Source organism: Aethalodelphis obliquidens, unplaced genomic scaffold, assembly GCF_003676395.1.
Source record: "Aethalodelphis obliquidens isolate GAN/ISIS:26980383/991018 unplaced genomic scaffold, ASM367639v1 scaffold2, whole genome shotgun sequence".
Classification (NCBI taxonomy): Eukaryota; Metazoa; Chordata; class Mammalia; order Artiodactyla; family Delphinidae; genus Aethalodelphis; species Aethalodelphis obliquidens.
The window spans coordinates 45,184,625-45,200,026 of record NW_020837946.1 but is presented as its reverse complement, the minus strand read 5'-3'; the positions used below and the strand labels follow the sequence as shown (position 1 = coordinate 45,200,026).

Genomic DNA, 15,402 nt, shown 5'->3' with positions numbered 1-15,402 from the left:
TATTGTGGGTTTGGTTCCAGACCACTGTAATAGAACAAATATCAATACAAAGCAAGTCACACTAATCTTCTGGTTTCCCAGTGCATATAAGTTATGTTTATACTATACAGTAGTCTAACTGTGCACTAGTATTGTCTAAAAAAATAATGTACATACCTTAATTAAAGATGCTTTATTGCTGAAAAATGCTAACCATCATTTGGACCTTTAGCACGTTGTAATCTTTAATCTTTAGCAAGCGATAAACTTGCCTCAATGTGATGACTACTGACTGATCAGGATGATGGTTGCTGAAGGTTGGGGTGGCTGTGTCAATTTCTTAAAATGAGACAACAATGAACTTTGCCACATTGACTGACTCTTCCTTTCATGAATGTGAATGATTTCTCAGTAGCGTGCAATGATTTTGATAGCTTTTACTTACAGAACTTCTTTCAAAACTGGAGTCAGTCCTCTTAAAACCTGCCCCTTCTTTATCAACTAAGTTTATGGAATATTCTAAATGCTTTGTTGTGTTTCCAACAATCCTTACAGCACCCTCACCAGGTGTAGATTCTATCTCAAGAAACAACTTTCTTTACTCATCCATAAGAAGCAACTCCCCATTCATTAACATTTATCCTGAGATTGTAGAAATTCAGTCCCATCTCCAGTCTCCACTTATAATTCTACCTCTCCTGCTATTTTCATCACATCTGCAGTTACTTCATCCACTAAAGTCTTGAACCTTTCAAAGTCATCCATGAGGGTTGGAATCAACTTCTCCCAAACTCCTCTTAAAGTTGACATTTGGACCTCTTCCCATGAATCACTAATGTTCTTCACGGCATCTAAAATGGGGAATCCTCTCCAGAAGGTTTTCAATTTACTTTGCCCAGATTCATTGGAGGAATCTCTATCTATGGCAATGGTAACCTTACAAAATTTCAGTAATAAGACTTGAAAGTCAAAATTACTCCTTGATCCATGGGCTGCAGAATGGATGTTGTGTTAGCTGGCATGAAAACAATATTAATATCGTTATACATCTTCATCAGACCTCTTGGGTGACTAGGTGCATTGTCAATGAGCAGTAGTATTTTGAAAGGAATCTTTTTTTCTGAACAGTAGGTCTCTACAGTGGGCTTTAAATATTCAATAAACCATGTTATCAACAGATGTGCTTGTCATCTAGGTTTTATTGTTTCATTTATAGAGCAGTCAGAGTACATTTAGCATACTTCATAAAGGCCCTAAGAGTTTCAAATTGGTATATGAGCATTAGTTTCAACTTCAATTCACCCACTGCATTAGCCCCTAACAAGAGAGTCAGCCTGTCCTTTCAAGCTTTGAAGCCAGCCATTGACTTCTCTTCTCTAGCTATGAAAGTCTTAGATGTCCTCTTCTTCCAAGAGAAGGTTGTTTTGTCTGCACTGAAAATTCATTGTGTAGTGGAGCTGCCTTCATTAATTATCTTAGCTAGATTTTCTGGATAACTTGCTGCAGCTTCTACATCAGCACTTTCTGCTTCACCTTACACTTTCTTGTCATGAAGTTGGCTTCTTTCCTTAAACCCATGAACCAACTTCTGCTAGCTTCAAACGTTGCTTCTGCAGCTTCCTCACTTCTCTCAGCCTTCATAGAATCGAAGAGTTAGGCTCTTGTTCTGGATTAGGCTTTTGCTTAAGGGAATGTTGTGGCTGGTTTGATCCATCCAGATCACCAAAACATTCTCCATATCAGCAATAGGCTGTTTCACTTTTTTATCATTTGTGTGTTCACTGGTGTAGCACTTTTCATTTCCTTCAAGAACTTTTCCTTTGCATTCACAATGTGACTAACTGTTTGGCACAAGAGGCCTAGCTTTCTGCCTGTCTCAGCTTCAGATATGCCTTCTTCACCAAGCTTCATCATTTCTAGCTTTTGATCTAGTGAGAGACATGCTATTCTTCCTTTCACTTGAACACTTAGAAGCCACTGTAGGGTTATTAACTGGCCTAATTTCAATATTGTTGTGTCTCAGGGAATGGGGAGGCCTGAGGAGGGAAAGAGAGGAGGGAGAGAGCAGTCAGCAGAGCAGTACAACATTTATGATTAAGTTTGCCATTTCATGTTGTTGTGGTTCATGGCATCGCAAAAGAATTACAACAGTAACATCAAAGATCCCTGGTCACAGATCACCATAACAAACGTAAAAATAATGGAAACATTTGAAATACTGCTATAATTACGAAAATGTGACACAGCAAATGCTTTTGGAAAAATTGAGCTGATAGACTTGCTTGACACAGGGTTGCCACAGAATTTCAATTTGTAAAAGTAAGCAATATCTTCAAAGTGCAATAAAAAGAGGTATACCTGTACGTTGGAAAGAAGGATACTTAGGTAAAATGTAATGAAGTGGGAGAAAGGGAAAGGCAACTAAATTTCCATCTTCCATAGTGGTAAGTAAGTAAGGCTTACAATGGGATATCAAGAAGTGAAAAAGTAAACATGCTATTTACAGAAATATAAAATTTATTCATCAGTACACAATGAGACAAATCCAGCATTAATAAGCCTCTTATTTATCACTCTTGTGCTAGGACACCCAGTCCTAAGTACTTTTCTGAATTTATTTCTGCAAAAGTAGAAAAAAGGCCAATTATCCAGACACTTCTGAATAGCTCAGGCCATCAGACCCTTAGATAGATCAATTTTGGGTCATATTTTATGGGCCCTAAAACAGAAAAGAGCACAGCATGCTTAAAAAGCAGAAAGAGGCACATGTGGTTTGCAGAATAGTGTGCTATGAAAGAAGTTGCATAATACAAGGTTCAGAGGGTATTTGGGTGTGTGAGGACAGTGAAACTTTCAAATGACAGCTGAATTCTACCTCATGACATCTGTTATGTGAGAGAAAAATCAGTACCTGTGTATTATTTCAGATTTTCATTAATTACTGACAAATTAACCCTAATGAATACAAGAACCATGGGTTGAAACTGTAGGAAGAACCATACATTTCTTCTTCTGTCAGTATCCCTAAATTAATGAATAATATAGGAACTTTTGTTCCTTCAGCAGTATTGGCAAGAAAGACCCTTCCTATCCTTCCATCCTCCTCACTCTTACATACCCACGTTGATTGCTGAGTCTGAGCATGGGATTGCTGCATTCAGAGCTCAAATTTAGCTTTCTCTTTCTGCTTCTGTGTTCCACGAAGTAAGTGAACCTGGGTCATGGGCCACGCTAGTCTGGAGGTCTGCCTGACTTTGTCCTGGCTCTTAGGGTTCTTTGTACTTATTTAAGTACAAAGTACTCATTTAGTACAAAGAAGGCCTTCATGCCTCATGTAGCTACCTAAGAAGTTACTACAAAAGATGTAGAATAACCCTGCGACACCTAAATAATATAAACTGCTGGATTAAGAATCTCTATAGCAAAAATCCACAACAAAACAGAATAAAACAAAAACATTCAAAAGCAAAATGTCTTCCTGCTATAGTCTTTGCCATGTATGCTTACTTCATAATCAAAGGGCTAATCTGAATTTCCATAAAAAACAAAATTTTCTACATCTCTAAAATTTTATTATGTACCTATGAAACAGCTTGCATAATATGAGCTTCCTATAAATTTTGTGTTATATAATCCTGGGAGAGTATTCAACTTTATCTAGTTTTTTTTGACTGTTTTCTTGTATTGTCCCCACTCACTCATTGACGTCTTTTAAAACATCACAACTTGGTCACCATAACCGTGGTAATACATTGTAGGATGCACTGGGTCCATACATAGAGAAAAGTATTTGTAGTGTAAGCAGCAGAAACCCTAGGGATCCTGACTTTGAGCCAGCAGGAGGTGACCTAAGGGCAAAGTGTGTTACAGACCAGATGCTAACTGTGAAGTTAGTGACATCCAAGATGGATTTGTGTTGTAAGTGAGAATTCCAGAAATTATTAGGAAATCAGATTCTGTTAAAAAAAAAAAAAAAAAAAGCCTGTGTGAACTTCAAGCCATTGTGATTTTTGTCATTAAAATGTTTGTAAACTCATAGGTTGTTGAGGCCCAGAAGAAAACATCTACAGTGACATAATGGCCATTGATTTACTTCTCAAAATACATTCCTAAGTAGTTTGACATTCTGAAAATGCTTTTCCATAATGCCTGAACATTATACAAAATTGTGAAAGTTGAGTGAGTTCTGCAAAAGGTGACTAGAACAAAAGTTACATTAATTAGTTTGTATTCATGATATTCCCTACTCAAAGAGAATATTGCTATTACCAGATTAATATTTCTCATTCTCCCCCTGAAATTTTTAAGGGTTCTAGCTTATTAAAGGCTAAGTTAACTTTCATAATACAAGATTGGAGAGAAAAGGAAATGTAGAAAAAAAAATGTTTGTTGGGGATGGAGGAAGAGTGATGACTATCTCTGATAAATAGGATAGGGATTTGAAGGGGGATGTTATAAATATTGCTGAGAATTACACACTTTGATTCTCTTCAGAATTCTGTGAAAAATATAAGTCAATGGTTTTCAACTGTTTGGAAAATACTTTAGTTGCTGAACTGTATTTGTTTGACTTCTAAATGGTTCAGACATACTCACAGATCTAAGTAATACTACCTCTGTAAATAAGTAAATAAATTTATTTACACCTATAAATGGATAGCTAATCCTACTTCACTTTAGCAAAATATTCACAAGATTGCTATAATATTTTCAGGATGAAAACTGAGAAACAGCTGAAAATGTGTACTTCCTCAGCAATGATTTTTCTAATATTATTTCCACTTATCTCAAGATGATTATTTGAGTTATCCAATAGTTAACTATGTAACTCTACAAATTTTTCTTATGTAAGAATCCTTGGAACAGTATGCAGTATTTTTACGTTTTAAGCTCTTTCGATGCTGAAATTAGATTTGCTTTTCAGGAGTCATCTGGCCACTTTTGACAATGGTAATTTCTAAGCCATCTTATACATTCTATAAACTGATAAACTACTAAAGAAAATTCTCATATACAAAATTTTAAGTCCAGCTGTTTTCCATTTTCATGTTTCATGTACAAACTTGCTTACAAGTCACCAAAATAGAATTATGTGACTCATAAGGAAATGTTTTCTCATATTCTGAAGATTGTTAGAAAAGAATCACTGAGTATGGCCAACCTATTTTCTTGGTGAAGGGAGACAAATTCATAAAGTAATATAGCTCATGTGAACTTTTGGTGGAGCACACTTTTCTAAAAACAAGACTTTAAACATATTTAACTTCAATACCCTTCAGAGCCAACTTCTTTTCTACAATCTGTGTTAATTCACTGCTTGTCTCTTGCTTCACCATTTCCAAGAAGTTTTAGACTCCTATAACTCCACAGCTTATGTGTGAATATAAGTTACTATTGCAGTACCTTCAAGAAAGACCTGGCCATCTAGTTGCAAGGAGGGTAGTTAGCTGACAGCCTCCAGCTGTTAGCACCTGGGGGATCTGCCTCACTTTTGAACCAAGGTCAAGTACTTCCAGAGTAGCCCCTGCCAATGACTGAGTAGAGTGAAGACTGCAGGGCCTGCACAGTGAGAGACTTACCTGACTTGTAATCTGTGCTTGAGACTTGTAACCTGACTTGTAATCTGTGCTCCAAAGCTCCCCTTTGGGTGACTGAGAGTCTGTCATAAATGCGTTATAGTCTGAGACTCTCTGCCCAATCCTGCTTTCTCTGATCCCAGGGGTTACCTCTCAATAAATCTCTTACACTTCTAACTTAATTTCAGCATCTGACCAGAGATTATGAAAGACTCCATACATCCAACATCAAAAATACATGTCTGGACCTTATTTACACAGTTGATGATGTGAGAGGAAAGAACTCTGGACTCGTAGCTAGAGGATATGGGTTTAAGTCTTGTTTCCTACATTTTCTAACATTCTGCCTTGGTAAAATCATTTAACCTCTCTAATGGTTAGTGTCCTCAGCAGTAAAATAAGTATTTAAATATCTCCATGCCCAGATGATAGCTTGCGGCTAAAATGAAAGCATGTATGGTGATGAGATTTTGAGAAATGCTCTAATACATTGGTTTATTAAACAAAGTAAATGATCATCAAACTATAACTTTGCATTTTTAAATCTCACTCTCATCCCATCCTGTTAATATTATTGTCCTTAAGGTGTTAGAGAAATAGAACAGTTCATATGAATGAATAAGATTTATATGAACTTTTAACTGAAAGAAAACATCAACACTCATCATTCTGTAGAAAATATTATCTTATTTCTCCAGTCTTTTAAGTCATAATGCATATATTTTCAGGTCACCATTTGTGCAAAAATGTCAAAGCAGAGTGACTAAGTGCTGAGAAATCAAACATGAATAACACAGGATTTCTGCACTTACATTTCTCCAAGTCTAGTGAGGAAGTCTGCAATGTCAACAGTCACAGACAAACTGTGAGAAAGTGAAGTAAGTACATAAGTTACCAAGATAGCACAGGGAAGGGATCTTTCAGGGATCAGGGCTGATTATATAAAGGAGGTGATATTTAATCTTAATGTGAAACTGTAACTAAGCATTCACCAGCCCAAAAAAAGCGAACTGTGGAAAAAGCAGGTAGATGAACTGGTATTTACAAAGGTCTGAGGGTATAATAGAGCAAGGTTCTTTTAAGTAACTTAATTTGTTTTATTTGTAATGTTGGTATATATGGTGGTTGTGTAGGAAAGAAGGACATGAGTACCCGGAAGAGATGGGAGTAAAAAAACGCAATTAGGTCATGAGGTCTCCTGTGTATTATGCTAAGAGCTTTAAGTTTGGTGGAGTGGGAAGCAGAGGACAGTATTTTTAAAAAGAGACAAAATTAGCTCCTTTATATTGAAGAAATTTTACTCTGACAGTAGCATACAGATGGGAAATAAGTGGGGGATGAAGAGGTCAGGACTATAATAATGAAATCATGGTAGTGGTGACAGTTCCATGCAAAAAAAAAAAAAGACAAATATTAATGACAGCAATGACATGTATTGGTTACTAACTGGATGTGAGGTAGAGGGAGTGGCATAGGGCAGAAGAGGAAAATCCTGAAGTGGCTTTCTGATTTCTAACTTAGGTGATTAGATTGTGACAATGAAGAGGAGGGGAAATAGTTTTTATTTTTAGAAGGAGTACAGATTATTTTTAGAAGGTTTTTATTTTTAGAAGGAATATGGATTAGAGCTCAGTTCTGGATGTAATAAATCTGAATTGTCTCAAGATATTCTGAGGTGTGCAAGTGTAGTAGGATTTATTTCTCTTATTCCGGAGCTTTTCTGGGCTTCAGCTTATGTTGGAGCCTGTAAGAAACTTGGGAATCAACTATACAGAAAAGAATTAAAGCTATAGGAGTCTACCAATTTGTCTAGGGGGAAAGAATGGGGATAAAAAGAGAATTTGGGGCTTCCCTGGTGGTGCAGTGGTTGAGCGTCCGCCTGCCGATGCAGGGGACACGGGTTCGTGCCCCGGTCCAGGAGGATCCCACATGCTGCGGTGCGGCTGGGCCTGTGGGCCATGGCCGCTGAGCCTGCGCGTCCAGAGCCTGTGTTCCGCAATGGGAGAGGCCACAACAGTGAGAGGCCTGCGTACAGCAAAAAAAGAGAGAGAGAGAATTTGGGTGTTACCATAAAAAATCGTTAAAAAGAAGAGATCTATTTGTAACACAAATAGAGAAATGGTTCACTTTTTTTTTCCACAACAAAACTAATTGAGAGTATATTTCAGCCCTTCTTATCCAATGAAAAATTCAATTATATGAGTTGAAGGAAGGTCTTTATGAAATAATACATTTCCTTGAACTCACTATTTTCTTCCACCATGAATTTTGACATAAAAATAAGTTTAAGTAATTCTATTTCCCCCAGTTTCATGTGTAGAGGTAAACTTTGGCGATGACGGCCTGAGCCACAGCTGGCGGGACACTCCTGGCTGCTAGCAACCGTGGCCCTCAGTCTTCAGGATTGGAACCTTGGTTATCTCCAGCTTTGTCCCTAACACTTGCTCCTGGTGAACCAATCTGGAACCCAAGGGAAGCAGAGTGCCTGTGTCACCAGACCTAGCAGACAGGTGCCTCCCCTTGCTCTTTGCATTGGAATGAAAACTAAAACAGGAAATGCAATATCATTCTTCTCTTTACAGAGCAAGTTTCTATCTGGAATAAAGTAAATCCTCTTGGAAATAAAATAATTAAAGCACAATTATCTGTATCTACAAGACTTTCTTTGGTTCTTACAGGTTACTTGTCTTCATATTAGATGAGCACATGGTACCTTAACTGCCTTTACTTTGAGCTTTGTTATAGCAAACATCAGAGACTTACTTGTATTACGTCTTACAACTGATTGAGAAGATCACTAACACATTCTCCTAACTTTCAGTTACTAGCATTTATCATTAGCATGCATTTAAAGTCGTAGTTTAAGTTGATTCAAAGTGAAGGTGCTATTACAATGATGTTTTTCAATACATGCTAGATGTCTATTTCCCTTTAACTAATAGTAAGAAGAAGCTCTGGGTTTCTCTGAACACAACTATCTATCTAAAACACAAAACTATATATTTTATGTCTTTTGTTTCTGCTAAATTGCCATCGTTATTTTCAAATATATTTGCATGTCACTTACTTTCTTTGTGCTTAATTTATAGGCAAGTTTAGAACTTATGCTCTGGGCTGCTGGCAAGTTCTTTTACTTACAGTCTTGAAGTCTTCCACTGCTGGAAAGAAATTAGGTAGACATAAGATAAAATGATTCTATCTAGATGCAGAGAAATGTAATCCCTTTCACAGACTTCTCAAAGAACAGTGAAAGATGAGCGGATCTAAAGATCTAAAAAGACAGCAATATAAAAAGAAGTATTGAATTAGTGTTGGCTAGGTGACATTTCTGCAAATGTTTCCATGTGTTTGGAAAATATATTTTAATAAACATTCTAGAATAACGTGAAGAAAAATAAAGATGCTTTTGGGAGTGGGAGGGATGCTTTGGACATCATCACATTCCAAATTCTCATTATCTCTTCAAGTATGACCTACATCATTTATGGATAAAATAATATAAAGAAGAAAAAAATATCTGTGAGATCACTGAAGTCTGCCTTTCTGTAGGAGGTGTAATGACCTTGCTTCTACATGCTATTCATAGTGAATAAACAGGTATATATATATCAGATAGCTTATTTTTACTATTTTTTCTTGGTTTCAACTTAATCAAAACACACATCACCAAAAAAATGTCAAATTAACTATTTAAAAAGTTTGAGTGATTTATTTTTCAGTAGGATTCCCTGATGTATGACTCATGAGAAAAGAACTTATCGCATAAAAATATTCAGGTAGCAGACGTAAATGCGAGAGTTTTGTTCAAGTATCAATTCATTTGCAAAACACTGTGTAATCTAAAGTTGGATATTTAAGGAAAGCTCATCAGGTGAAGTATTATTTAAGGAGCCTTTGTGGCAAATGTCCTATAATTAAACATTTTTAAGAGACCACCTGCACATTTAATAGCCTGTTAATCTTGATAAGATATATTTTAAACTATAAAGGTCAAATTATGTTTGGCCATTGAAAGATGAGTTAAAATATAAATAAATATAAAAATAAAGCAAAGTAAGTAAGGTATTTAAATGATCATTTCCTATTTTTAAATTTCTGAGCAGTTAGGTAAACGCAATTCTTTTACTCCATCTCTCATTCTCCCCAAAAGAAGTGCTGGAAGAAATAGAATCAACTAGAATGATGGCCAGACTGTATGGAATCAATTATACCTGGCAATAAAACTAAAAGGATAGTGTTTCTTTTATGCAATATTTTCCACATTGGTTCCAGCAATTTGTGCATCATTAGTAACATCTGTGACAGAAAAAAATCAGTTAAAGCTAAAGCTAGTTTAAAAACAAACAAACAAACAAACAAACAAACAAAAAATCAGTCAAAGCAAGGAAGGGGCCAAAAGAGAGAGAGAGACACACACACACACACACACAGAGACATACAGAAAGAGAGAGAGAGAGTGAGGGAAAGCTTTGGCCCATCCGTTTTCTGACTTCACCTCCAGTTTGCCCAAAGTTGTTTCCAGTAACATGAAATCACAAAGGAAGCTGGGGAAGGCTAGATATATGAAATGTGTCTACCGTATATATGTACAGGAGTTTACTAAATACAATCATGTTTTCACTCCCTTTAGTAATGTGGGGAGGGTAAGCAATTCTTTGGATAATTTGCTTGCTTAGGGGAGGCTAATTGTACATGGACCACTTAACTCTTTACTCCTATTTGGCATGCTTTGTATAATAGCTACTCCTGCTGACAAACTGCATCGGTGATCAGCAGATGTAAATTATGTGTTACTATAACATTTCCATCAAGATAGTATGTTCAATGTTGTCTTACTTACATAGGTAAATAGTTCTTCATGGGAAGTAAATGTAATAACTAGTCCTACAAGTAAACATTGTTTTCTTTTCTTTGGGGTCAATTTCAATCCTAGTTTTTCACCCACGCAGTGAGCCTGGGTTTTGGGATAGTCATGTTGTGGATAAAATTTCAGTAGGAGTCCCACCTGACCAACAAGAGTATTTTGGCCCATGCTGAATGCCTGCATGTTTTCTTTGAAAACATTATTTCAACTGTAACCTTTCACAGTACCAGCACTAATGCTTCAAGGAAGCATATCCTTCTCTAAGGATTTCACTGAAAGAAGAACACAAAGCATGTTCAATGCAATTTACTTATCATGATTCCACCCCTACTCTGTGCCAGGCACAATGTTTAATGCAGAGGTTAACAAAATAAAATATAAAATGTTAATAAAGAACCCAAAATACAAAATAAATTTCAAACTGAAGCCAAATAAGAAATACATGAGGGTGTGCTTGTCTCCATGTTTAGCAGCAGGCATGCCATCATGTAAAACCTGTTGCTAAAATTCATATCTTAATTTTGAGGTGAACAGTTCTTTGTTCTTGAATATTTCAAACAGTTCAGAGTGAGCTAATATAATGTATTAAAGGCTAAAGATTGAGTATCTCTAGCAGTCAAAATCACTTCAAAGCTTAACTTGGGATAAACTCACTATTTATGGATTCTACATCATATGCCTTGTCTGTTTCCTGGCAATGGGAACTAGAAAGACTCTTCTCATTTGAAGACTTAATAATATGGGGTAGTGTCGGCAGCAGTCAGATTGAAATGACCTATTAGGGCTGGCACTTGCACTAGCCCTTTGGATATTATCAGAAGATATTCTCCTGTCTTTTCACTGTGGAAACACGCAATATTCACCAGACACATAGATACAGACATGACATTGCTCAGTGACTTCTCATCTCTGTGGCACTCTCAGTTTACGTACCGGTTACCTACCAGACAGGTTGGAGAGAAGCGAAATAAAACCTTTCAGCTGTTGGAATATGTAAATTTATATTATTTAATAAAGTTTGTCATTTTGTCTCTAAGTAAGAATGATAGTTGTAGACTGGTATAAGGCTAGGACAGAAAAAAAAAGCAGTCTTTTAAGAATTCTATTTTTGCAGGATTATTTTCTAACTGCCTAGAGGAACCTTCTTGAATTATTTGATAAAAACTGAAAAACTAATAAATATCTTAATTTCTTAAATGTCAGGGTATGAATGTTAAGAGAAGATGGAGGTAATAAATCTAAAGGAAACATTATCTTGAAACTCTCAGGACTGCTATGACTGAACTTGAATAATTTGGAATAAAACATGTATGAACAGACCAAGAATATTAAAATTTAAGAAATCTGTTGACACTGGCTAGTTGAAAGATATCTTGAGGCTTTCCACTTACAGGAACTATCTTACCTCCCACTATATAAACAGTTTAAAATTTTTATATAAAACAGTTTAAAAACAGTAAAATTTTTCACTATATAAACAGTATTTTTCTCTGATCTATTTTTTTCTTCTATTAAAATTAAGCAATAGTTTTCCCATTTCCTTACTTCAGACAGGCTAAAAATAATTGGTTCACTTTAAAAGAAATGGAAAGGAAATTTTATGTTCTCCTAGTCTAACATCTGAAGTAACTAACATAATAACATAATAAATCTTATCTAAGATTTTTATTTTCATTAGAATTGTTTCATTTTTTAATATCTATGTATTAGTCTATCTTAAACAAAATTTTCCTTCAGTTTTATCCAAACAGTGATGCTTTGAAGTATACATATTGAGTGTATATTTCTTTTTTAATAGGCCAGTGTGATTTCAGAGTAAAAGTTTCCAAGACTTATTATATTTAGAACTTGAACTTAACTTTTAAAATTTTATTGTAATACGTAACCGTTATTCTGAGTTTCTTAATGATAAGAACAACAAAACCTTCTGAATATTAGCACCAGATTTTGGAGTACTGACACCACAGATCAGTTGCATAACACACACAGAGGACAGACTTTCTATTTCTTTATTCTAGAGAATATAGACTTTCCTTAGGCACAGGTATGATGGGAATTTTGCCCTAGATTTCCCCAAATAGGTGTGCCAAGACAGATGATAGAGGGAAAATGCTTGGGTGTATGTATTTGGTATTGGGTGATAAAGATTTGGTGAAAGGACTGGAGAAAATTGTGAGCTGTCCTATAGCCTCAGGCAATAACGACATACCTTTTTTTCTTTTTTTTCCTAGTGTTACTGATCAAGGAAAATGAAGACTTAGCTGCTAGAAGCTGTCCCTTGGCCCAGGCAACAGGACACATATACAAAATCACTGACTTATCTAGTGGCTGCACTAGTACCAGCATGGATAGGTCAGACCAACTCACTCAATCTTTCACTCTGTGCTTAGGCACAATTTGGTCTCTTCCTTTTTATTCTTCCAACCACTATTTATTAAACAGATAGCATGCATACTATGTGAGCTACTGGAAATATCAAGATGAAAAAGCAAATATTCTTAACTTGATTGGCTTACCTTCAGGGGAGGATAGTGTTTGTAAATAAACAAGTAGAGCCCATGTGGGAAGCTAGCATCTCACCCATGGCTACCTTGAGACTGGACCCAACACATTGTCATGTATCAACTCTTTCACTACCATCACCACAACTATTGCAATTTTGGAAGTACTTCTGTATGTAATGCATTTTCCTTTTCTATATCTGGAATCACTTCTTTAAAATCAGAGAGTTCTATTTTATTTTCTAGACTCATTATCTATTTTTCTTTGTCTACTGACCCCACTTACTCCCTTCTTCCTCCTTTATGGCATCAGGCAACTTGGTACTGGCCCTCAACTTGCATACCCCAGACAACAAAATTAAAAGGTAACCTGGCTGCTATCTTTCTTGAGAAACATTTCTTCAATTTAAGAGCATCTCAGGCCATAACTTCAGCAACCTATAAGTCAGCACTCTCTCGTTTAGGAGCAGGGGCTGAATCCTTTTAAGAAAATCACATTTCTTTATGCTAGTAACACAAAACAGCAAGATATTTGCCTTTATAGAAGTTTGTGTAAAATGAAATAGAAGCAGTGCTTAATCACTCCTGAACCAATCCGGAAAGACTTCACAGAGGAGGTAGTGATTGAATTGAGATTTAAAGGATGAGCAATGGTTCACTGAGCAGAAAGGAAGTGGGAGTAGCCTCCAGGCATAGAGTTCAATTCCTCTACTTCCTTTCCTCTCACAGATGCCAGAAAACCCTCTAGACCCCGTCCCTGTTCTTTGTTCCTTCCTCTGTGCCACTTTCCACCCCTACACTGTCCTGCTTCTCCTCTTAGCCCTTAGCTAGGTGAACGTGTTGTCCTCTCCCAGGGAGGCAACTTGTAGATTTTTTTTTTTTCTGGCTCCAAAGAAAAACAGGGAACAAAACTCAACATCTCTTCAACTTACCAAGGTGTTTTGGTGTCTGTGGCAGGAGTGGGTGGTACATACATATTGGGAGGGCTAGCAGAAGAATAGTACAAACTGACAAAACAGAAGAACATAACAGGGCCTGGGACATTTTAAGGGATTCAAGAGAGAGACAAAGGCACAGATGACTTGTGAAGTTAAATGAAATAGTACTTGTCTTTCCCATGTATCAGTGACTCACGAATAGAGATTTAACCACGTAGCAGGGAAAGTTGCCAAGAAATCTAAATAACAACCAAAAAAAGATACATTAAAAATAATAGTAATTCAAACTTTATGTAAATTCCCTTAATTTTTTCCTAGTTACTATGTTGGATATAATGCGTGCACAAAGCAATAAATGTCATAGCAATATTTTTATAAGATTCTTTTTAAATTTCAGAAGTGAATTTAAAAATTGCTCATCAATACCTTTAGTGATACCACTGAACACCAAACTAATGAATATATGGGTGTGTGTCCTTAATTTTACTCTCCAATATTTGGAAATCTGGATTTCTAGAAAAGAAACATCAGAGAACAATTATTCACCTCATCCAGAAATCACTAAAGAATTCCATTAACTCATAAGTTCCTCTAGGAATTTACAAAATATGTATGGATTTGAAAATTTTTAAGGAACATAATTGTAAAAAGAAAGAAAGAGGGAGAAAAAGAAAGAAAGAAAGAAGAAAGAAAACATACAATTTTAGAGACAATATTTTAATTATCAGTCTTATGTAGTGTGCATAAAATGTCAATTCCTCAAACAACTTTTTTTTAACCCATGAGTTGGAATTAGTTTTCTTCTTCTTTGCCACCACTGAACTTTGTTTTATCTCTTACTATGTTCCTAATATCTTTGTTGCTTGTCATATACAAGTCAGCTTCCCCAGCAGATTTTTAAGGGCTAATCCATGCCATATTTATTTTCTCTTTCTCATAATCAATAGCAAAGTATATGAAACATACTAAAGGTACAGTTAACACTTGCTGACATGAACATGGGAGTAATCAAGATACATATTGGAATTTAGACATAGAAACTGAAGGAGACAAGATAGAAAAAAAAAGAATATGTTATAACTGAGACTGTTTTAGCAGTTACTTTAAGAATGATTTAAACTAGATCTTTGTTCTCTGGAGTTGATTTCTAAGCCAACAAGCATATATTTCAAATGTTTCTATTTTGCTTTAGTAAGAAGAAAATCATGGGATAACTATCAATATGCCATATTATCCATAATAATATTTTTAATGTCATCTAAATGGGGTAAGGGAATGTGTTTTTTAAATAAGTAATTCAATCCAGAAGTGTGAGTAAATAATTCAATACATAACTAAGTAAAAATTCCAACCCACTGTGTGTGTAAAAAGCAACACCAGGGGCAGATAATGGCAAATAAATTCAAGATCTAGACTCTCAAATTAAGCAATTTACATTCTAGGTAATTAATGTTTTTAGCATATATTTTTTAGTTAAATTTCCTTACTAAAAATCTGTTCAGTGCTTCTGTGGTAGTGCAGTGGATTAGACTCTGCCTGCCAAT

The 15,402-nt window shown here is 35.7% G+C and overlaps 1 pseudogene; it reads right to left on the bottom strand.

Moving 5' to 3' along the window:
• Window positions 1-264: 264 nt before the first annotated feature.
• On the bottom strand, window positions 265-1,951 carry LOC113605016 (tigger transposable element-derived protein 1-like; annotated as a pseudogene).
• Between the last annotated feature and the right edge of the window lie 13,451 nt (window positions 1,952-15,402).